The sequence below is a fragment of the Crinia signifera genome, chromosome 5, assembly GCF_055691185.1.
Source record: "Crinia signifera chromosome 5, ASM5569118v1, whole genome shotgun sequence".
Lineage (NCBI taxonomy): Eukaryota > Metazoa > Chordata > Amphibia > Anura > Myobatrachidae > Crinia > Crinia signifera.
The window spans coordinates 266,685,874-266,713,597 of NC_139221.1; positions in this window are offsets into that span (position 1 = coordinate 266,685,874).

Genomic DNA, 27,724 nt, shown 5'->3' on the forward strand with positions numbered 1-27,724 from the left:
GGCTGTTATGACCTCATCATCTGTTTTATATAGAATTCTCACTTAAAAAATGAAAAGAGGCATGATAATATGTTCGCAGTATACAATGACCCTTAAGCCCTTTACACACTGGGAGTATAGGGGCCCCATCTATATAGTTAACTATATTAGTGGTTCCCCTATTCACACTGAACGAAATCGGTAACCGAAATCATCAGTGATGTCCCAGTGACCTGCTGAACATGCGGGTCATAAGCTATATGGAGAGAGTTGACCTGGATGTTCAAGTGAAGGCAGAGGTCGTTTAGGAAGCACGGGAGCGCACATCATTACTGATATTGAGTATACACACGAGAGATTTTTTTTTCAAAGAAAAGAGTTTGCTCAAAAATGCTCTTCTGAGTGATATCTTTTATTTTTCGTGTAGCGTGTATGGGGCTTTAGAAAAATGAGAGGGAGGGATCACCCACCTCTTTGTACATGCCTCTACTTTACAAATCAATGCAGCTATGATTTGTCTATTTAATGGATCATTTAGCATCTATCTTCCTATCCACCCATCTATCTGCCTATCCAATAATTGACTAACACAGGGGCAGATGTATTAAACCTTAACAAGAGATAAATGCAAGGGTGATAAAGAGAGATAAACGTCCAGCCAATCAGCTCCTTACTGACTTTTTTCAAACACAGCCTGTAATATGACAGTTAGCAGGTGATTGGCTGGATGTTTATCTCTCTTTATCATCTTTGCATTTATCTCTTGACTTAATACATCTGTCACTATGTACCTATCCAACCATCTATCTATCTAATGAATTATCATCCATCTACCTACACAGCCATTCATCTATATGTCTATCTAATGATATACTAACTATCGGCCTGCCCACCTATTTATCTTTATCTCTATTTATTTAATTACAGGTATTGCGCTCAGTGAAAAAAATATGTGGGTCCCAAAGGATAACAACTCCCTGCTGGCCAAGCTGCACTATTACACAAGGAGTGAGGGATCACCCACATATTTTTTTACAGGTATTGCACTTCACCCACCCACCTATCTTATAATTTACCATTTATCTACCCTCCCACCAACTTATATGTCTATCTAATAAGTCACTATCTATCCACCTACCCAACCACACACCTACCCATTTATATACCTAACTATCTATCTATCTATCTATCTACAGTTAATGTGCTCAGTGAAAATAATATGTGGGTCCCAAAGGATAACAACTCCCTGCTGGCCAAGCTGCACTATTACACAAGGAGTGAGGGATCACCCACACATTCTTTTATAGGTATTGCACTTCACCCACCCACCTATCTAATAATTTACCATTTATCTACCCTCCCACCCACTTATCTGTCTATCTAATAAGTCACTATCTATCCACCTACCCAACCACACACCTACCCATTTATATACCTAACCATCTATCTATCTATCTACAGTTAATGTGCTCAGCGAAAATAATATGTGGGTCCCAAAGGATAAAAACTCCCTGCTGGCCAAGCTGCACTATTACACAAGGAGTGAGGGATCACCCACATATTTTTTTACAGGTATTGCACTTCACCCACCCACCCACCTATCTAATAATTTACCATTTATCTACCCTCCCACCAACTTTTCTGTCTATCTAATGATTCATTATCTATCCACCTACCCAACCACACACCTACCCATTTATATACCAAACCATCTATCTATCTTTCAATCTATCTACAGTTAATGCACTCAGTGAAAAAAAATTTTGTGGGTCCCAAAGGATAACAACTCCCTGCTGGCCAAGCTGCACTATTACACAAGGAGTGAGGAATCACCCACATATTTTTTTTACAGGTATTGCACTTCACCCACCCACCTATCTAATAATTTACCATTTATCTACCCTCCCACCAACTTTTCTGTCTATCTAATAAGTCACTATCTATCCACCTACCCAACCACACACCTACCCATTTATATACCTAACCATCTATCTATCTATCTACAGTTAATGTGCTCAGTGAAAATAATATGTGGGTCCCAAAGGATAAAAACTCCCTGCTGGCCAAGCTGCACTATTACACAAGGAGTAAGGGATCACCCACACATTCTTTTATAGGTATTGCACTTCACCCACCCACCTATCTAATAATTTAACATTTATCTACCCTCCTACCCACTTATCTGTCTATCTAATGATTCACTATCTATCCACCGACCCAACCACACACCTACCCATTTATATACCTAACCATCTATCTATCTACAGATAATGTGCTCAGTGAAAATAATATGTGGGTCCCAAAGGATAACAACTCCCTGCTGGCCAAGCTGCACTATTACACAAGGAGTGAGGGATCACCCACACATTCTTTTATAGGTATTGCACTTCACCACCCACCTATCTAATAATTTACCATTTATCTACCCTCCCACCCACTTATCTGTCTATCTAATGATTCACTATCTATCCACCTACCCAACCACACACCTACCCATTTATATACCAAACCATCTCTCTATCTATCTTTCAATCTATCTACAGTTAATGCACTCAGTGAAAAAAATATGTGGGTCCCAAAGGATACCAACTCCCTGCTGGCCAAGCTGCACTATTACACAAGGAGTGAGGGATCACCCCCATATTTTTTTTACAGGTATTGCACTTCACCCACCCACCTATCTAATAATTTACCATTTATCTACCCTCCCACCAACTTTACTGTCTATCTAATAAGTCAAAATCTATCCACCTACCCAACCACACACCTACTTATTTATATACCTAACCATCTATCTATCTATCTACAGTTAATGCACTCAGTGAAAAAAATATGTGGGTCCCAAAGGATAACAACTCCCTGCTGGCCAAGCTGCACTATTACACAAGGAGTGAGGGGTCACCCACATATTTTTTTTTACAGGTATTGCGCTTCACCCACCTATCTATCTAATAATTTACCATTTATCTACCCTCCCACCCACTTATCTGTCTATCTAATGATTCACTATCTATCCACCTACCCAACCACACACCTACCCATTTATATACCTAACCATCTATCTATCTACAGTTAATGTGCTCAGTGAAAATAATATGTGGGTCCCAAAGGATAACAACTCCCTGCTGGCCAAGCTGCACTATTTCACAAGGAGTGAGGGATCACCCACACATTCTTTTATATGTATTGCACTTCACCCACCCACCTATCTAATAATTTACCATTTATCTACCCTCCCACCCACTTATCTGTCTATCTAATGATTCACTATCTATCCACCTACCCAACCACACACCTACCCATTTATATACCAAACCATCTATCTATCTTTCAATCTATCTACAGTTAATGCACTCAGTGAAAAAAATATGTGGGTCCCAAAGGATAACAACTCCCTGCTGGCCAAGCTGCACTATTACACAAGGAGTGAGGGGTCACCCACATATTTTTTTTTACAGGTATTGCGCTTCACCCACCTATCTATCTAATAATTTACCATTTATCTACCCTCCCACCCACTTATCTGTCTATCTAATGATTCACTATCTATCCACCTACCCAACCACACACCTACCCATTTATATACCTAACCATCTATCTATCTACAGTTAATGTGCTCAGTGAAAATAATATGTGGGTCCCAAAGGATAACAACTCCCTGCTGGCCAAGCTGCACTATTTCACAAGGAGTGAGGGATCACCCACACATTCTTTTATATGTATTGCACTTCACCCACCCACCTATCTAATAATTTACCATTTATCTACCCTCCCACCCACTTATCTGTCTATCTAATGATTCACTATCTATCCACCTACCCAACCACACACCTACCCATTTATATACCAAACCATCTATCTATCTTTCAATCTATCTACAGTTAATGCACTCAGTGAAAAAAATATGTGGGTCCCAAAGGATAACAACTCCCTGCTGGCCAAGCTGCACTATTACACAAGGAGTGAGGGATCACCCACATATTTTTTTACAGGTATTGCACTTCACCCACCCACCTATCTAATAATTTACCATTTATCTACCCTCCCACCAACTTTTCTGTCTATCTAATAAGTCACTATCTATCCACCTACCCAACCACACACCTACCCATTTATATACCTAACCATCTATCTATCTATCTATCTATCTATCTATCTATCTATCTATCTACAGTTAATGTGCTCAGTGAAAATAATATGTGGGTCCCAAAGGATAACAACTCCCTGCTGGCCAAGCTGCACTATTACACAAGGAGTGAGGGATCACCCACACATTCTTTTATAGGTATTGCACTTCACCCACCCACCTATCTAATAATTTACCATTTATCTACCCTCCCACCCACTTATCTGTCTATCTAATGATTCACTATCTATCCACCTACCCAACCACACACCTACCCATTTATATACCAAACCATCTATCTATCTTTCTATCTATCTACAGTTAATGTGCTCAGTGAAAAAAATATGTGGGTCCCAAAGGATAACAACTCCCTGCTGGCCAAGCTGCACTATTACACAAGGAGTGAGGGGTCACCCACATATTTTTTTTACAGGTATTGCGCTTCACCCACCCACCTATCTATCTAATAATATACCATTTATCTACCCTCCCACCCACTTATCTGTCTATCTAATGATTCACTATCTATCCACCTACCCAACCACACACCTACCCATTTATATACCTAACCATCTATCTATCTATCTATCTATCTACAGTTAATGTGCTCAGTGAAAATAATATGTGGGTCCCAAAGGATAACAACTCCCTGCTGGCCAAGCTGCACTATTACACAAGGAGTGAGGGATCACCCACACATTCTTTTATAGGTATTGCACTTCACCCACCCACCTATCTAATAATTTACCATTTATCTACCCTCCCACCCACTTATCTGTCTATCTAATGATTCACTATCTATCCACCTACCCAACCACACACCTACCCATTTATATACCAAACCATCTATCTATCTTTCTATCTATCTACAGTTAATGCACTCAGTGAAAAAAATATGTGGGTCCCAAAGGATACCAACTCCCTGCTGGCCAAGCTGCACTATTACACAAGGAGTGAGGGATCACCCCCATATTTTTTTACAGGTATTGCACTTCACCCACCCACCTATCTAATAATTTACCATTTATCTACCCTCCCACCAACTTTTCTGTCTATCTAATTAGTCAAAATCTATCCACCTACCCAACCACACACCTACCCATTTATATACCTAACCATCTATCTATCTATCTATCTATCTATCTATCTACAGTTAATGCACTCAGTGAAAAAAATATGTGGGTCCCAAAGGATAACAACTCCCTGCTGGCCAAGCTGCACTATTACACAAGGAGTGAGGGGTCACCCACATATTTTTTTTTACAGGTATTGCGCTTCACCCACCCACCTATCTATCTGATAATTTACCATTTATCTACCCTCCCACCCACTTATCTGTCTATCTAATGATTCACTATCTATCCACCTACCCAACCACACACCTACCCATTTATATACCTAACCATCTATCTATCTACAGTTAATGTGCTCAGTGAAAATAATATGTGGGTCCCAAAGGATAACAACTCCCTGCTGGCCAAGCTGCACTATTACACAAGGAGTGAGGGATCACCCACACATTCTTTTATAGGTATTGCACTTCACCCACCCACCTATCTAATAATTTACCATTTATCTACCCTCCCACCCACTTATCTGTCTATCTAATGATTCACTATCTATCCACCTACCCAACCACACACCTACCCATTTATATACCAAACCATCTATCTATCTTTCTATCTATCTACAGTTAATGCACTCAGTGAAAAAAATATGTGGGTCCCAAAGGATAACAACTCCCTGCTGGCCAAGCTGCACTATTACACAAGGAGTGAGGGATCACCCACATATTTTTTTTACAGGTATTGCACTTCACCCACCCACCTATCTAATAATTTACCATTTATCTACCCTCCCACCAACTTTTCTGTCTATCTAATAAGTCACTATCTATCCACCTACCCAACCACACACCTACCCATTTATATACCTAACCATCTATCTATCTATCTATCTATCTATCTATCTACAGTTAATGTGCTCAGTGAAAATAATATGTGGGTCCCAAAGGATAACAACTCCCTGCTGGCCAAGCTGCACTATTACACAAGGAGTGAGGGATCACCCACACATTCTTTTATAGGTATTGCACTTCACCCACCCACCTATCTAATAATTTACCATTTATCTACCCTCCCACCCACTTATCTGTCTATCTAATGATTCACTATCTATCCACCTACCCAACCACACACCTACCCATTTATATACCAAACCATCTATCTATCTTTCTATCTATCTACAGTTAATGTGCTCAGTGAAAAAATATGTGGGTCCCAAAGGATAACAACTCCCTGCTGGCCAAGCTGCACTATTACACAAGGAGTGAGGGGTCACCCACATATTTTTTTTTACAGGTATTGCGCTTCACCCACCCACCTATCTATCTAATAATATACCATTTATCTACCCTCCCACCCACTTATCTGTCTATCTAATGATTCACTATCTATCCACCTACCCAACCACACACCTACCCATTTATATACAAAACCATCTATCTATCTTTCTATCTATAGTTAATGTGCTCAGTGAAAAAAATATGTGGGTCCCAAAGGATAACAACTCCTTGCTGGCCAAGCTGCACTATTACACAAGGAGTGAGGGGTCACCCACATATTTTTTTTTACAGGTATTGCGCTTCACCCACCTGCCTATCTATCTAATAATTTACAATTTATCTACCCTCCCACCTTCTTATCTGTCTATTTAATGAGTCACTATCTATCCACCTACCCAACCACACACCTACCCATTTATATACCTAACCATCTATCTATCTTTCTTTCTATCTACAGTTAATGCGCTCAGTGAAAAAAAAAATGTGGGTCCCAAGGGATAACAACTCCCTGCTGGCCAAGCTGCACTATTACACAAGGAGTGAGGGATCACCCGCATGTTTTTTTACAGGTATTGCACTCCCTTCCACCCACCTATCTAATAGTTTAACATTTATCTACCCACCCATTTATCTATCTAGCTAATCTATCTAATGATTTACAAAATACCTACCTACCCACCTACGGACCTCACCCTTCCTGTTGGTCAAGCTGCTCTATTATACAAGGAGTGAGGGATCACCCACATATTTTTTGTGGGAGGTAGGGCACTGACTGAAATAAAAAGTGTGTTACTGAGTTCCCTTTCTTCACCTCTATGTCCGCCAAGCTGCCCTAGTGGACAGTGAAGGGGGAAGGTATGTTTATTTTTTACTCTTTTGATTTCTCTCTAGCTATCTCTATTTATTTAACTGTACACTTAGTTATCACAATATACAATAATAGAAGAGTCCCTAACGAGAACTCGCATTTGTGAATTTCAAATGTATACCAAAACATATTATCAGTAATTAATTTTCATTAATTACCTGACTTCATTTTTGTTCGTTGACTTGAGGACAATTCTGCAGTCCAGGTCACCTCGCAGTAGTCGGCTGTTATGACCTCATCATCTGTTTTATATAGAATTCTCACTTAAAAAATGAAAAGAGGCATGATAATATGTTCGCAGTATACAATGACCCTTAAGCCCTTTACACACTGGGAGTATAGGGGCCCCATCTATATAGTTAACTATATTAGTGGTTCCCCTATTCACACTGAACGAAATCGGTAACCGAAATCATCAGTGATGTCCCAGTGACCTGCTGAACATGCGGGTCATAAGCTATATGGAGAGAGTTGACCTGGATGTTCAAGTGAAGGCAGAGGTCGTTTAGGAAGCACGGGAGCGCACATCATTACTGATATTGAGTATACACACGAGAGATTTTTTTTTCAAAGAAAAGAGTTTGCTCAAAAATGCTCTTCTGAGTGATATCTTTTATTTTTCGTGTAGCGTGTATGGGGCTTTAGAAAAATGAGAGGGAGGGATCACCCACCTCTTTGTACATGCCTCTACTTTACAAATCAATGCAGCTATGATTTGTCTATTTAATGGATCATTTAGCATCTATCTTCCTATCCACCCATCTATCTGCCTATCCAATAATTGACTAACACAGGGGCAGATGTATTAAACCTTAACAAGAGATAAATGCAAGGGTGATAAAGAGAGATAAACGTCCAGCCAATCAGCTCCTTACTGACTTTTTTCAAACACAGCCTGTAATATGACAGTTAGCAGGTGATTGGCTGGATGTTTATCTCTCTTTATCATCTTTGCATTTATCTCTTGACTTAATACATCTGTCACTATGTACCTATCCAACCATCTATCTATCTAATGAATTATCATCCATCTACCTACACAGCCATTCATCTATATGTCTATCTAATGATATACTAACTATCGGCCTGCCCACCTATTTATCTTTATCTCTATTTATTTAATTACAGGTATTGCGCTCAGTGAAAAAAATATGTGGGTCCCAAAGGATAACAACTCCCTGCTGGCCAAGCTGCACTATTACACAAGGAGTGAGGGATCACCCACATATTTTTTTACAGGTATTGCACTTCACCCACCCACCTATCTTATAATTTACCATTTATCTACCCTCCCACCAACTTATATGTCTATCTAATAAGTCACTATCTATCCACCTACCCAACCACACACCTACCCATTTATATACCTAACTATCTATCTATCTATCTACAGTTAATGTGCTCAGTGAAAATAATATGTGGGTCCCAAAGGATAACAACTCCCTGCTGGCCAAGCTGCACTATTACACAAGGAGTGAGGGATCACCCACACATTCTTTTATAGGTATTGCACTTCACCCACCCACCTATCTAATAATTTACCATTTATCTACCCTCCCACCCACTTATCTGTCTATCTAATAAGTCACTATCTATCCACCTACCCAACCACACACCTACCCATTTATATACCTAACCATCTATCTATCTATCTACAGTTAATGTGCTCAGTGAAAAAATATGTGGGTCCCAAAGGATAACAACTCCCTGCTGGCCAAGCTGCACTATTACACAAGGAGTGAGGGGTCACCCACATATTTTTTTTTACAGGTATTGCGCTTCACCCACCCACCTATCTATCTAATAATATACCATTTATCTACCCTCCCACCCACTTATCTGTCTATCTAATGATTCACTATCTATCCACCTACCCAACCACACACCTACCCATTTATATACAAAACCATCTATCTATCTTTCTATCTATAGTTAATGTGCTCAGTGAAAAAAATATGTGGGTCCCAAAGGATAACAACTCCTTGCTGGCCAAGCTGCACTATTACACAAGGAGTGAGGGGTCACCCACATATTTTTTTTTACAGGTATTGCGCTTCACCCACCTGCCTATCTATCTAATAATTTACAATTTATCTACCCTCCCACCTTCTTATCTGTCTATTTAATGAGTCACTATCTATCCACCTACCCAACCACACACCTACCCATTTATATACCTAACCATCTATCTATCTTTCTTTCTATCTACAGTTAATGCGCTCAGTGAAAAAAAAAATGTGGGTCCCAAGGGATAACAACTCCCTGCTGGCCAAGCTGCACTATTACACAAGGAGTGAGGGATCACCCGCATGTTTTTTTACAGGTATTGCACTCCCTTCCACCCACCTATCTAATAGTTTAACATTTATCTACCCACCCATTTATCTATCTAGCTAATCTATCTAATGATTTACAAAATACCTACCTACCCACCTACGGACCTCACCCTTCCTGTTGGTCAAGCTGCTCTATTATACAAGGAGTGAGGGATCACCCACATATTTTTTGTGGGAGGTAGGGCACTGACTGAAATAAAAAGTGTGTTACTGAGTTCCCTTTCTTCACCTCTATGTCCGCCAAGCTGCCCTAGTGGACAGTGAAGGGGGAAGGTATGTTTATTTTTTACTCTTTTGATTTCTCTCTAGCTATCTCTATTTATTTAACTGTACACTTAGTTATCACAATATACAATAATAGAAGAGTCCCTAACGAGAACTCGCATTTGTGAATTTCAAATGTATACCAAAACATATTATCAGTAATTAATTTTCATTAATTACCTGACTTCATTTTTGTTCGTTGACTTGAGGACAATTCTGCAGTCCAGGTCACCTCGCAGTAGTCGGCTGTTATGACCTCATCATCTGTTTTATATAGAATTCTCACTTAAAAAATGAAAAGAGGCATGATAATATGTTCGCAGTATACAATGACCCTTAAGCCCTTTACACACTGGGAGTATAGGGGCCCCATCTATATAGTTAACTATATTAGTGGTTCCCCTATTCACACTGAACGAAATCGGTAACCGAAATCATCAGTGATGTCCCAGTGACCTGCTGAACATGCGGGTCATAAGCTATATGGAGAGAGTTGACCTGGATGTTCAAGTGAAGGCAGAGGTCGTTTAGGAAGCACGGGAGCGCACATCATTACTGATATTGAGTATACACACGAGAGATTTTTTTTTCAAAGAAAAGAGTTTGCTCAAAAATGCTCTTCTGAGTGATATCTTTTATTTTTCGTGTAGCGTGTATGGGGCTTTAGAAAAATGAGAGGGAGGGATCACCCACCTCTTTGTACATGCCTCTACTTTACAAATCAATGCAGCTATGATTTGTCTATTTAATGGATCATTTAGCATCTATCTTCCTATCCACCCATCTATCTGCCTATCCAATAATTGACTAACACAGGGGCAGATGTATTAAACCTTAACAAGAGATAAATGCAAGGGTGATAAAGAGAGATAAACGTCCAGCCAATCAGCTCCTTACTGACTTTTTTCAAACACAGCCTGTAATATGACAGTTAGCAGGTGATTGGCTGGATGTTTATCTCTCTTTATCATCTTTGCATTTATCTCTTGACTTAATACATCTGTCACTATGTACCTATCCAACCATCTATCTATCTAATGAATTATCATCCATCTACCTACACAGCCATTCATCTATATGTCTATCTAATGATATACTAACTATCGGCCTGCCCACCTATTTATCTTTATCTCTATTTATTTAATTACAGGTATTGCGCTCAGTGAAAAAAATATGTGGGTCCCAAAGGATAACAACTCCCTGCTGGCCAAGCTGCACTATTACACAAGGAGTGAGGGATCACCCACATATTTTTTTACAGGTATTGCACTTCACCCACCCACCTATCTTATAATTTACCATTTATCTACCCTCCCACCAACTTATATGTCTATCTAATAAGTCACTATCTATCCACCTACCCAACCACACACCTACCCATTTATATACCTAACTATCTATCTATCTATCTACAGTTAATGTGCTCAGTGAAAATAATATGTGGGTCCCAAAGGATAACAACTCCCTGCTGGCCAAGCTGCACTATTACACAAGGAGTGAGGGATCACCCACACATTCTTTTATAGGTATTGCACTTCACCCACCCACCTATCTAATAATTTACCATTTATCTACCCTCCCACCCACTTATCTGTCTATCTAATAAGTCACTATCTATCCACCTACCCAACCACACACCTACCCATTTATATACCTAACCATCTATCTATCTATCTACAGTTAATGTGCTCAGCGAAAATAATATGTGGGTCCCAAAGGATAAAAACTCCCTGCTGGCCAAGCTGCACTATTACACAAGGAGTGAGGGATCACCCACATATTTTTTTACAGGTATTGCACTTCACCCACCCACCCACCTATCTAATAATTTACCATTTATCTACCCTCCCACCAACTTTTCTGTCTATCTAATGATTCATTATCTATCCACCTACCCAACCACACACCTACCCATTTATATACCAAACCATCTATCTATCTTTCAATCTATCTACAGTTAATGCACTCAGTGAAAAAAAATTTTGTGGGTCCCAAAGGATAACAACTCCCTGCTGGCCAAGCTGCACTATTACACAAGGAGTGAGGAATCACCCACATATTTTTTTTACAGGTATTGCACTTCACCCACCCACCTATCTAATAATTTACCATTTATCTACCCTCCCACCAACTTTTCTGTCTATCTAATAAGTCACTATCTATCCACCTACCCAACCACACACCTACCCATTTATATACCTAACCATCTATCTATCTATCTACAGTTAATGTGCTCAGTGAAAATAATATGTGGGTCCCAAAGGATAAAAACTCCCTGCTGGCCAAGCTGCACTATTACACAAGGAGTAAGGGATCACCCACACATTCTTTTATAGGTATTGCACTTCACCCACCCACCTATCTAATAATTTAACATTTATCTACCCTCCTACCCACTTATCTGTCTATCTAATGATTCACTATCTATCCACCGACCCAACCACACACCTACCCATTTATATACCTAACCATCTATCTATCTACAGATAATGTGCTCAGTGAAAATAATATGTGGGTCCCAAAGGATAACAACTCCCTGCTGGCCAAGCTGCACTATTACACAAGGAGTGAGGGATCACCCACACATTCTTTTATAGGTATTGCACTTCACCACCCACCTATCTAATAATTTACCATTTATCTACCCTCCCACCCACTTATCTGTCTATCTAATGATTCACTATCTATCCACCTACCCAACCACACACCTACCCATTTATATACCAAACCATCTCTCTATCTATCTTTCAATCTATCTACAGTTAATGCACTCAGTGAAAAAAATATGTGGGTCCCAAAGGATACCAACTCCCTGCTGGCCAAGCTGCACTATTACACAAGGAGTGAGGGATCACCCCCATATTTTTTTTACAGGTATTGCACTTCACCCACCCACCTATCTAATAATTTACCATTTATCTACCCTCCCACCAACTTTACTGTCTATCTAATAAGTCAAAATCTATCCACCTACCCAACCACACACCTACCCATTTATATACCTAACCATCTATCTATCTATCTACAGTTAATGCACTCAGTGAAAAAAATATGTGGGTCCCAAAGGATAACAACTCCCTGCTGGCCAAGCTGCACTATTACACAAGGAGTGAGGGGTCACCCACATATTTTTTTTTACAGGTATTGCGCTTCACCCACCTATCTATCTAATAATTTACCATTTATCTACCCTCCCACCCACTTATCTGTCTATCTAATGATTCACTATCTATCCACCTACCCAACCACACACCTACCCATTTATATACCTAACCATCTATCTATCTACAGTTAATGTGCTCAGTGAAAATAATATGTGGGTCCCAAAGGATAACAACTCCCTGCTGGCCAAGCTGCACTATTTCACAAGGAGTGAGGGATCACCCACACATTCTTTTATATGTATTGCACTTCACCCACCCACCTATCTAATAATTTACCATTTATCTACCCTCCCACCCACTTATCTGTCTATCTAATGATTCACTATCTATCCACCTACCCAACCACACACCTACCCATTTATATACCAAACCATCTATCTATCTTTCAATCTATCTACAGTTAATGCACTCAGTGAAAAAAATATGTGGGTCCCAAAGGATAACAACTCCCTGCTGGCCAAGCTGCACTATTACACAAGGAGTGAGGGGTCACCCACATATTTTTTTTTACAGGTATTGCGCTTCACCCACCTATCTATCTAATAATTTACCATTTATCTACCCTCCCACCCACTTATCTGTCTATCTAATGATTCACTATCTATCCACCTACCCAACCACACACCTACCCATTTATATACCTAACCATCTATCTATCTACAGTTAATGTGCTCAGTGAAAATAATATGTGGGTCCCAAAGGATAACAACTCCCTGCTGGCCAAGCTGCACTTTTTCACAAGGAGTGAGGGATCACCCACACATTCTTTTATATGTATTGCACTTCACCCACCCACCTATCTAATAATTTACCATTTATCTACCCTCCCACCCACTTATCTGTCTATCTAATGATTCACTATCTATCCACCTACCCAACCACACACCTACCCATTTATATACCAAACCATCTATCTATCTTTCAATCTATCTACAGTTAATGCACTCAGTGAAAAAAATATGTGGGTCCCAAAGGATAACAACTCCCTGCTGGCCAAGCTGCACTATTACACAAGGAGTGAGGGATCACCCACATATTTTTTTACAGGTATTGCACTTCACCCACCCACCTATCTAATAATTTACCATTTATCTACCCTCCCACCAACTTTTCTGTCTATCTAATAAGTCACTATCTATCCACCTACCCAACCACACACCTACCCATTTATATACCTAACCATCTATCTATCTATCTATCTATCTATCTATCTATCTATCTATCTATCTATCTATCTACAGTTAATGTGCTCAGTGAAAATAATATGTGGGTCCCAAAGGATAACAACTCCCTGCTGGCCAAGCTGCACTATTACACAAGGAGTGAGGGATCACCCACACATTCTTTTATAGGTATTGCACTTCACCCACCCACCTATCTAATAATTTACCATTTATCTACCCTCCCACCCACTTATCTGTCTATCTAATGATTCACTATCTATCCACCTACCCAACCACACACCTACCCATTTATATACCAAACCATCTATCTATCTTTCTATCTATCTACAGTTAATGTGCTCAGTGAAAAAAATATGTGGGTCCCAAAGGATAACAACTCCCTGCTGGCCAAGCTGCACTATTACACAAGGAGTGAGGGGTCACCCACATATTTTTTTTTACAGGTATTGCGCTTCACCCACCCACCTATCTATCTAATAATATACCATTTATCTACCCTCCCACCCACTTATCTGTCTATCTAATGATTCACTATCTATCCACCTACCCAACCACACACCTACCCATTTATATACCTAACCATCTATCTATCTATCTATCTATCTACAGTTAATGTGCTCAGTGAAAATAATATGTGGGTCCCAAAGGATAACAACTCCCTGCTGGCCAAGCTGCACTATTACACAAGGAGTGAGGGATCACCCACACATTCTTTTATAGGTATTGCACTTCACCCACCCACCTATCTAATAATTTACCATTTATCTACCCTCCCACCCACTTATCTGTCTATCTAATGATTCACTATCTATCCACCTACCCAACCACACACCTACCCATTTATATACCAAACCATCTATCTATCTTTCTATCTATCTACAGTTAATGCACTCAGTGAAAAAAATATGTGGGTCCCAAAGGATACCAACTCCCTGCTGGCCAAGCTGCACTATTACACAAGGAGTGAGGGATCACCCCCATATTTTTTTACAGGTATTGCACTTCACCCACCCACCTATCTAATAATTTACCATTTATCTACCCTCCCACCAACTTTTCTGTCTATCTAATTAGTCAAAATCTATCCACCTACCCAACCACACACCTACCCATTTATATACCTAACCATCTATCTATCTATCTATCTATCTATCTATCTATCTATCTACAGTTAATGCACTCAGTGAAAAAAAATATGTGGGTCCCAAAGGATAACAACTCCCTGCTGGCCAAGCTGCACTATTACACAAGGAGTGAGGGGTCACCCACATATTTTTTTTTACAGGTATTGCGCTTCACCCACCCACCTATCTATCTGATAATTTACCATTTATCTACCCTCCCACCCACTTATCTGTCTATCTAATGATTCACTATCTATCCACCTACCCAACCACACACCTACCCAATTATATACCTAACCATCTATCTATCTACAGTTAATGTGCTCAGTGAAAATAATATGTGGGTCCCAAAGGATAACAACTCCCTGCTGGCCAAGCTGCACTATTACACAAGGAGTGAGGGATCACCCACACATTCTTTTATAGGTATTGCACTTCACCACCCACCTATCTAATAATTTACCATTTATCTACCCTCCCACCCTCTTATCTGTCTATCTAATGATTCACTATCTATCCACCTACCCAACCACACACCTACCCATTTATATACCAAACCATCTATCTATCTATCTACAGTTAATGTGCTCATTGAAAATAATATGTGGGTCCCAAAGGATAACAACTCCCTGCTGGCCAAGCTGCACTATTACACAAGGAGTGAGGGATCACCCACACATTCTTTTATAGGTATTGCACTTCACCCACCCACCTATCTATTAATTTACCATTTATCTACCCTCCCACCCACTTATCTGTCTATCTAATAAGTCACTATCTATCCACCTACCCAACCACACACCTACCCATTTATATACCTAACCATCTATCTATCTATCTACAGTTAATGTGCTCAGCGAAAATAATATGTGGGTCCCAAAGGATAAAAACTCCCTGCTGGCCAAGCTGCACTATTACACAAGGAGTGAGGGATCACCCACATATTTTTTTACAGGTATTGCACTTCACCCACCCACCCACCTATCTAATAATTTACCATTTATCTACCCTCCCACCAACTTTTCTGTCTATCTAATGATTCATTATCTATCCACCTACCCAACCACACACCTACCCATTTATATACCAAACCATCTATCTATCTTTCAATCTATCTACAGTTAATGCACTCAGTGAAAAAAAATTTTGTGGGTCCCAAAGGATAACAACTCCCTGCTGGCCAAGCTGCACTATTACACAAGGAGTGAGGAATCACCCACATATTTTTTTACAGGTATTGCACTTCACCCACCCACCTATCTAATAATTTACCATTTATCTACCCTCCCACCAACTTTTCTGTCTATCTAATAAGTCACTATCTATCCACCTACCCAACCACACACCTACCCATTTATATACCTAACCATCTATCTATCTATCTACAGTTAATGTGCTCAGTGAAAATAATATGTGGGTCCCAAAGGATAACAACTCCCTGCTGGCCAAGCTGCACTATTACACAAGGAGTGAGGGATCACCCACACATTCTTTTATAGGTATTGCACTTCACCCACCCACCTATCTAATAATTTACCATTTATCTACCCTCCCACCCACTTATCTGTCTATCTAATGATTCACTATCTATCCACCGACCCAACCACACACCTACCCATTTATATACCTAACCATCTATCTATCTACAGTTAATGTGCTCAGTGAAAATAATATGTGGGTCCCAAAGGATAACAACTCCCTGCTGGCCAAGCTGCACTATTACACAAGGAGTGAGGGATCACCCCCATATTTTTTTTACAGGTATTGCACTTCACCCACCCACCTATCTAATAATTTACCATTTATCTACCCTCCCACCAACTTTACTGTCTATCTAATAAGTCAAAATCTATCCACCTACCCAACCACACACCTACCCATTTATATACCTAACCATCTATCTATCTATCTACAGTTAATGCACTCAGTGAAAAAAATATGTGGGTCCCAAAGGATAACAACTCCCTGCTGGCCAAGCTGCACTATTACACAAGGAGTGAGGGGTCACCCACATATTTTTTTTTACAGGTATTGCGCTTCACCCACCTATCTATCTAATAATTTACCATTTATCTACCCTCCCACCCACTTATCTGTCTATCTAATGATTCACTATCTATCCACCTACCCAACCACACACCTACCCATTTATATACCTAACCATCTATCTATCTACAGTTAATGTGCTCAGTGAAAATAATATGTGGGTCCCAAAGGATAACAACTCCCTGCTGGCCAATCAGCTCCTTACTGACTTTTTTCAAACACAGCCTGTAATATGACAGTTAGCAGGTGATTGGCTGGATGTTTATCTCTCTTTATCATCTTTGCATTTATCTCTTGACTTAATACATCTGTCACTATGTACCTATCCAACCATCTATCTATCTAATGAATTATCATCCATCTACCTACACAGCCATTCATCTATATGTCTATCTAATGATATACTAACTATCGGCCTGCCCACCTATTTATCTTTATCTCTATTTATTTAATTACAGGTATTGCGCTCAGTGAAAAAAATATGTGGGTCCCAAAGGATAACAACTCCCTGCTGGCCAAGCTGCACTATTACACAAGGAGTGAGGGATCACCCACATATTTTTTTACAGGTATTGCACTTCACCCACCCACCTATCTTATAATTTACCATTTATCTACCCTCCCACCAACTTATATGTCTATCTAATAAGTCACTATCTATCCACCTACCCAACCACACACCTACCCATTTATATACCTAACCATCTATCTATCTATCTACAGTTAATGTGCTCAGTGAAAATAATATGTGGGTCCCAAAGGATAACAACTCCCTGCTGGCCAAGCTGCACTATTACACAAGGAGTGAGGGATCACCCACACATTCTTTTATAGGTATTGCACTTCACCCACCCACCTATCTAATAATTTACCATTTATCTACCCTCCCACCCACTTATCTGTCTATCTAATGATTCACTATCTATCCACCGACCCAACCACACACCTACCCAATTATATACCTAACCATCTATCTATCTACAGTTAATGTGCTCAGTGAAAATAATATGTGGGTCCCAAAGGATAACAACTCCCTGCTGGCCAAGCTGCACTATTACACAAGGAGTGAGGGATCACCCACACATTCTTTTATAGGTATTGCACTTCACCACCCACCTATCTAATAATTTACCATTTATCTACCCTCCCACCCTCTTATCTGTCTATCTTATGATTCACTATCTATCCACCTACCCAACCACACACCTACCCATTTATATACCAAACCATCTATCTATCTTTCAATCTATCTACAGTTAATGCACTCAGTGAAAAAAATATGTGGGTCCCAAAGGATACCAACTCCCTGCTGGCCAAGCTGCACTATTACACAAGGAGTGAGGGATCACCCCCATATTTTTTTACAGGTATTGCACTTCACCCACCCACCTATCTAATAATTTACCATTTATCTACCCTCCCACCAACTTTACTGTCTATCTAATAAGTCAAAATCTATCCACCTACCCAACCACACACCTACCCATTTATATACCTAACCATCTATCTATCTATCTACAGTTAATGCACTCAGTGAAAAAAATATGTGGGTCCCAAAGGATAACAACTCCCTGCTGGCCAAGCTGCACTATTACACAAGGAGTGAGGGGTCACCCACATATTTTTTTTTACAGGTATTGCGCTTCACCCACCTATCTATCTAATAATTTACCATTTATCTACCCTCCCATCCACTTATCTGTCTATCTAATGATTCACTATCTATCCACCTACCCAACCACACACCTACCCATTTATATACCTAACCATCTATCTATCTACAGTTAATGTGCTCAGTGAAAATAATATGTGGGTCCCAAAGGATAACAACTCCCTGCTGGCCAAGCTGCACTATTTCACAAGGAGTGAGGGATCACCCACACATTCTTTTATATGTATTGCACTTCACCCACCCACCTATCTAATAATTTACCATTTATCTACCCTCCCACCCACTTATCTGTCTATCTAATGATTCACTATCTATCCACCTACCCAACCACACACCTACCCATTTATATACCAAACCATCTATCTATCTTTCAATCTATCTACAGTTAATGCACTCAGTGAAAAAAATATGTGGGTCCCAAAGGATAACAACTCCCTGCTGGCCAAGCTGCACTATTACACAAGGAGTGAGGGATCACCCACATATTTTTTTTACAGGTATTGCACTTCACCCACCCACCTATCTAATAATTTACCATTTATCTACCCTCCCACCAACTTTTCTGTCTATCTAATAAGTCACTATCTATCCACCTACCCAACCACACACCTACCCATTTATATACCTAACCATCTATCTATCTATCTATCTATCTATCTACAGTTAATGTGCTCAGTGAAAATAATATGTGGGTCCCAAAGGATAACAACTCCCTGCTGGCCAAGCTGCACTATTACACAAGGAGTGAGGGATCACCCACACATTCTTTTATAGGTATTGCACTTCACCCACCCACCTATCTAATAATTTACCATTTATCTACCCTCCCACCAACTTTACTGTCTATCTAATAAGTCAAAATCTATCCACCTACCCAACCACACACCTACCCATTTATATACCTAACCATCTATCTATCTATCTACAGTTAATGCACTCAGTGAAAAAAATATGTGGGTCCCAAAGGATAACAACTCCCTGCTGGCCAAGCTGCACTATTACACAAGGAGTGAGGGGTCACCCACATATTTTTTTTTACAGGTATTGCGCTTCACCCACCTATCTATCTAATAATTTACCATTTATCTACCCTCCCACCCACTTATCTGTCTATCTAATGATTCACTATCTATCCACCTACCCAACCACACACCTACCCATTTATATACCTAACCATCTATCTATCTACAGTTAATGTGCTCAGTGAAAATAATATGTGGGTCCCAAAGGATAACAACTCCCTGCTGGCCAATCAGCTCCTTACTGACTTTTTTCAAACACAGCCTGTAATATGACAGTTAGCAGGTGATTGGCTGGATGTTTATCTCTCTTTATCATCTTTGCATTTATCTCTTGACTTAATACATCTGTCACTATGTACCTATCCAACCATCTATCTATCTAATGAATTATCATCCATCTACCTACACAGCCATTCATCTATATGTCTATCTAATGATATACTAACTATCGGCCTGCCCACCTATTTATCTTTATCTCTATTTATTTAATTACAGGTATTGCGCTCAGTGAAAAAAATATGTGGGTCCCAAAGGATAACAACTCCCTGCTGGCCAAGCTGCACTATTACACAAGGAGTGAGGGATCACCCACATATTTTTTTACAGGTATTGCACTTCACCCACCCACCTATCTTATAATTTACCATTTATCTACCCTCCCACCAACTTATATGTCTATCTAATAAGTCACTATCTATCCACCTACCCAACCACACACCTACCCATTTATATACCTAACCATCTATCTATCTATCTACAGTTAATGTGCTCAGTGAAAATAATATGTGGGTCCCAAAGGATAACAACTCCCTGCTGGCCAAGCTGCACTATTACACAAGGAGTGAGGGATCACCCACACATTCTTTTATAGGTATTGCACTTCACCCACCCACCTATCTAATAATTTACCATTTATCTACCCTCCCACCCACTTATCTGTCTATCTAATGATTCACTATCTATCCACCGACCCAACCACACACCTACCCAATTATATACCTAACCATCTATCTATCTACAGTTAATGTGCTCAGTGAAAATAATATGTGGGTCCCAAAGGATAACAACTCCCTGCTGGCCAAGCTGCACTATTACACAAGGAGTGAGGGATCACCCACACATTCTTTTATAGGTATTGCACTTCACCACCCACCTATCTAATAATTTACCATTTATCTACCCTCCCACCCTCTTATCTGTCTATCTTATGATTCACTATCTATCCACCTACCCAACCACACACCTACCCATTTATATACCAAACCATCTATCTATCTTTCAATCTATCTACAGTTAATGCACTCAGTGAAAAAAATATGTGGGTCCCAAAGGATACCAACTCCCTGCTGGCCAAGCTGCACTATTACACAAGGAGTGAGGGATCACCCCCATATTTTTTTACAGGTATTGCACTTCACCCACCCACCTATCTAATAATTTACCATTTATCTACCCTCCCACCAACTTTACTGTCTATCTAATAAGTCAAAATCTATCCACCTACCCAACCACACACCTACCCATTTATATACCTAACCATCTATCTATCTATCTACAGTTAATGCACTCAGTGAAAAAAATATGTGGGTCCCAAAGGATAACAACTCCCTGCTGGCCAAGCTGCACTATTACACAAGGAGTGAGGGGTCACCCACATATTTTTTTTTACAGGTATTGCGCTTCACCCACCTATCTATCTAATAATTTACCATTTATCTACCCTCCCATCCACTTATCTGTCTATCTAATGATTCACTATCTATCCACCTACCCAACCACACACCTACCCATTTATATACCTAACCATCTATCTATCTACAGTTAATGTGCTCAGTGAAAATAATATGTGGGTCCCAAAGGATAACAACTCCCTGCTGGCCAAGCTGCACTATTTCACAAGGAGTGAGGGATCACCCACACATTCTTTTATATGTATTGCACTTCACCCACCCACCTATCTAATAATTTACCATTTATCTACCCTCCCACCCACTTATCTGTCTATCTAATGATTCACTATCTATCCACCTACCCAACCACACACCTACCCATTTATATACCAAACCATCTATCTATCTTTCAATCTATCTACAGTTAATGCACTCAGTGAAAAAAATATGTGGGTCCCAAAGGATAACAACTCCCTGCTGGCCAAGCTGCACTATTACACAAGGAGTGAGGGATCACCCACATATTTTTTTTACAGGTATTGCACTTCACCCACCCACCTATCTAATAATTTACCATTTATCTACCCTCCCACCAACTTTTCTGTCTATCTAATAAGTCACTATCTATCCACCTACCCAACCACACACCTACCCATTTATATACCTAACCATCTATCTATCTATCTATCTATCTATCTACAGTTAATGTGCTCAGTGAAAATAATATGTGGGTCCCAAAGGATAACAACTCCCTGCTGGCCAAGCTGCACTATTACACAAGGAGTGAGGGATCACCCACACATTCTTTTATAGGTATTGCACTTCACCCACCCACCTATCTAATAATTTACCATTTATCTACCCTCCCACCCACTTATCTGTCTATCTAATGATTCACTATCTATCCACCTACCCAACCACACACCTACCCATTTATATACCAAACCATCTATCTATCTTTCTATCTATCTACAGTTAATGTGCTCAGTGAAAAAAATATGTGGGTCCCAAAGGATAACAACTCCCTGCTGGCCAAGCTGCACTATTACACAAGGAGTGAGGGGTCACCCACATATTTTTTTTTACAGGTATTGCGCTTCACCCACCCACCTATCTAATAATATACCATTTATCTACCCTCCCACCCACTTATCTGTCTATCTAATGATTCACTATCTATCCACCTACCCAACCACACACCTACCCATTTATATACCTAACCATCTATCTATCTATCTATCTATCTATCTACAGTTAATGTGCTCAGTGAAAATAATATGTGGGTCCCAAAGGATAACAACTCCCTGCTGGCCAAGCTGCACTATTACACAAGGAGTGAGGGGTCACCCACATATTTTTTTTTACAGGTATTGCGCTTCACCCACCCACCTATCTAATAATATACCATTTATCTACCCTCCCACCCACTTATCTGTCTATCTAATGATTCACTATCTATCCACCTACCCAACCACACACCTACCCATTTATATACCTAACCATCTATCTATCTATCTATCTACAGTTAATGTGCTCAGTGAAAATAATATGTGGGTCCCAAAGGATAACAACTCCCTGCTGGCCAAGCTGCACTATTACACAAGGAGTGAGGGATCACCCACACATTCTTTTATAGGTATTGCACTTCACCCACCCACCTATCTAATAATTTACCATTTATCTACCCTCCCACCCACTTATCTGTCTATCTAATGATTCACTATCTATCCACCTACCCAACCACACACCTACCCATTTATATACCAAACCATCTATCTATCTTTCTATCTATCTACAGTTAATGCACTCAGTGAAAAAAATATGTGGGTCCCAAAGGATACCAACTCCCTGCTGGCCAAGCTGCACTATTACACAAGGAGTGAGGGATCACCCCCATATTTTTTTACAGGTATTGCACTTCACCCACCCACCTGTCTAATAATTTACCATTTATCTACCCTCCCACCAACTTTTCTGTCTATCTAATAAGTCAAAATCTATCCACCTACCCAACCACACACCTACCCATTTATATACCTAACCATCTATCTATCTATCTATCTATCTATCTATCTATCTACAGTTAATGCACTCAGTGAAAAAAATATGTGGGTCCCAAAGGATAACAACTCCCTGCTGGCCAAGCTGCACTATTACACAAGGAGTGAGGGGTCACCCACATATTTTTTTTTACAGGTATTGCGCTTCACCCACACACCTATCTATCTGATAATTTACCATTTATCTACCCTCCCACCCACTTATCTGTCTATCTAATGATTCACTATCTATCCACCTACCCAACCACACACCTACCCATTTATATACCTAACCATCTATCTATCTACAGTTAATGTGCTCAGTGAAAATAATATGTGGGTCCCAAAGGATAACAACTCCCTGCTGGCCAAGCTGCACTATTACACAAGGAGTGAGGGATCACCCACACATTCTTTTATAGGTATTGCACTTCACCCACCCACCTATCTAATAATTTACCATTTATCTACCCTCCCACCCACTTATCTGTCTATCTAATGATTCACTATCTATCCACCTACCCAACCACACACCTACCCATTTATATACCAAACCATCTATCTATCTTTCTATCTATAGTTAATGTGCTCAGTGAAAAAAATATGTGGGTCCCAAAGGATAACAACTCCTTGCTGGCCAAGCTGCACTATTACACAAGGAGTGAGGGGTCACCCACATATTTTTTTTTACAGGTATTGCGCTTCACCCACCCACCTATCTATCTAATAATTTACCATTTATCTACCCTCCCACCCACTTATCTGTCTATCTAATGATTCACTATCTATCCACCTACCCAACCACACACCTACCCATTTATATACCAAACCATCTATCTATCTTTCTATCTATCTACAGTTAATGTGCTCAGTGAAAAAAATATGTGGGTCCCAAAGGATAACAACTCCCTGCTGGCCAAGCTGCACTATTACACAAGGAGTGAGGGATCACCCACATATTTTTTTAGAGGTATTGCACTTCACCCACCCACCTATCTAATAATTTACCATTTATCTACCCTCCCACCCACTTATCTGTCTATCTAATGATTCACTATCTATCCACCTACCCAACCACACACCTACCCATTTATATACCAAACCATCTATCTATCTTTCTATCTATAGTTAATGTGCTCAGTGAAAAAAATATGTGGGTCCCAAAGGATAACAACTCCTTGCTGGCCAAGCTGCACTATTACACAAGGAGTGAGGGGTCACCCACATATTTTTTTTACAGGTATTGCGCTTCACCCACCCACCTATCTATCTAATAATTTACCATTTATCTACCCTCCCACCCACTTATCTGTCTATCTAATGATTTACTATCTATCCACCTACCTAACCACACACCTACCCATTTATATACCTAACCATCTATCTATCTATCTACAGTTAATGTGCTCAGTGAAAATAATATGTGGGTCCCAAAGGATAACAACTCCCTGCTGGCCAAGCTGCACTATTTCACAAGGAGTGAGGGATCACCCACACATTCTTTTATATGTATTGCACTTCACCCACCCACCTATCTAATAATTTACCATTTATCTACCCTCCCACCCACTTATCTGTCTATCTAATGATTCACTATCTATCCACCTACCCAACCACACACCTACCCATTTATATACCAAACCATCTATCTATCTTTCAATCTATCTACAGTTAATGCACTCAGTGAAAAAAATATGTGGGTCCCAAAGGATAACAACTCCCTGCTGGCCAAGCTGCACTATTACACAAGGAGTGAGGGGTCACCCACATATTTTTTTTTTACAGGTATTGCGCTTCACCCACCTATCTATCTAATAATTTACCATTTATCTACCCTCCCACCCACTTATCTGTCTATCTAATGATTCACTATCTATCCACCTACCCAACCACACACCTACCCATTTATATACCTAACCATCTATCTATCTACAGTTAATGTGCTCAGTGAAAATAATATGTGGGTCCCAAAGGATAACAACTCCCTGCTGGCCAAGCTGCACTATTTCACAAGGAGTGAGGGATCACCCACACATTCTTTTATATGTATTGCACTTCACCCACCCACCTATCTAATAATTTACCATTTATCTACCCTCCCACCCACTTATCTGTCTATCTAATGATTCACTATCTATCCACCTACCCAACCACACACCTACCCATTTATATACCAAACCATCTATCTATCTTTCAATCTATCTACAGTTAATGCACTCAGTGAAAAAAATATGTGGGTCCCAAAGGATAACAACTCCCTGCTGGCCAAGCTGCACTATTACACAAGGAGTGAGGGATCACCCACATATTTTTTTTACAGGTATTGCACTTCACCCACCCACCTATCTAATAATTTACCATTTATCTACCCTCCCACCAACTTTTCTGTCTATCTAATAAGTCACTATCTATCCACCTACCCAACCACACACCTACCCATTTATATACCTAACCATCTATCTATCTATCTATCTATCTATCTACAGTTAATGTGCTCAGTGAAAATAATATGTGGGTCCCAAAGGATAACAACTCCCTGCTGGCCAAGCTGCACTATTACACAAGGAGTGAGGGATCACCCACACATTCTTTTATAGGTATTGCACTTCACCCACCCACCTATCTAATAATTTACCATTTATCTACCCTCCCACCCACTTATCTGTCTATCTAATGATTCACTATCTATCCACCTACCCAACCACACACCTACCCATTTATATACCAAACCATCTATCTATCTTTCTATCTATCTACAGTTAATGTGCTCAGTGAAAAAAATATGTGGGTCCCAAAGGATAACAACTCCCTGCTGGCCAAGCTGCACTATTACACAAGGAGTGAGGGGTCACCCACATATTTTTTTTTACAGGTATTGCGCTTCACCCACCCACCTATCTAATAATATACCATTTATCTACCCTCCCACCCACTTATCTGTCTATCTAATGATTCACTATCTATCCACCTACCCAACCACACACCTACCCATTTATATACCTAACCATCTATCTATCTATCTATCTATCTATCTACAGTTAATGTGCTCAGTGAAAATAATATGTGGGTCCCAAAGGATAACAACTCCCTGCTGGCCAAGCTGCACTATTACACAAGGAGTGAGGGATCACCCACACATTCTTTTATAGGTATTGCACTTCACCCACCCACCTATCTAATAATTTACCATTTATCTACCCTCCCACCCACTTATCTGTCTATCTAATGATTCACTATCTATCCACCTACCCAACCACACACCTACCCATTTATATACCAAACCATCTATCTATCTTTCTATCTATCTACAGTTAATGCACTCAGTGAAAAAAATATGTGGGTCCCAAAGGATACCAACTCCCTGCTGGCCAAGCTGCACTATTACACAAGGAGTGAGGGATCACCCCCATATTTTTTTACAGGTATTGCACTTCACCCACCCACCTATCTAATAATTTACCATTTATCTACCCTCCCACCAACTTTTCTGTCTATCTAATAAGTCAAAATCTATCCACCTACCCAACCACACACCTACCCATTTATATACCTAACCATCTATCTATCTATCTATCTATCTATCTACAGTTAATGCACTCAGTGAAAAAAATATGTGGGTCCCAAAGGATAACAACTCCCTGCTGGCCAAGCTGCACTATTACACAAGGAGTGAGGGGTCACCCACATATTTTTTTTTACAGGTATTGCGCTTCACCCACACACCTATCTATCTGATAATTTACCATTTATCTACCCTCCCACCCACTTATCTGTCTATCTAATGATTCACTATCTATCCACCTACCCAACCACACACCTACCCATTTATATACCTAACCATCTATCTATCTACAGTTAATGTGCTCAGTGAAAATAATATGTGGGT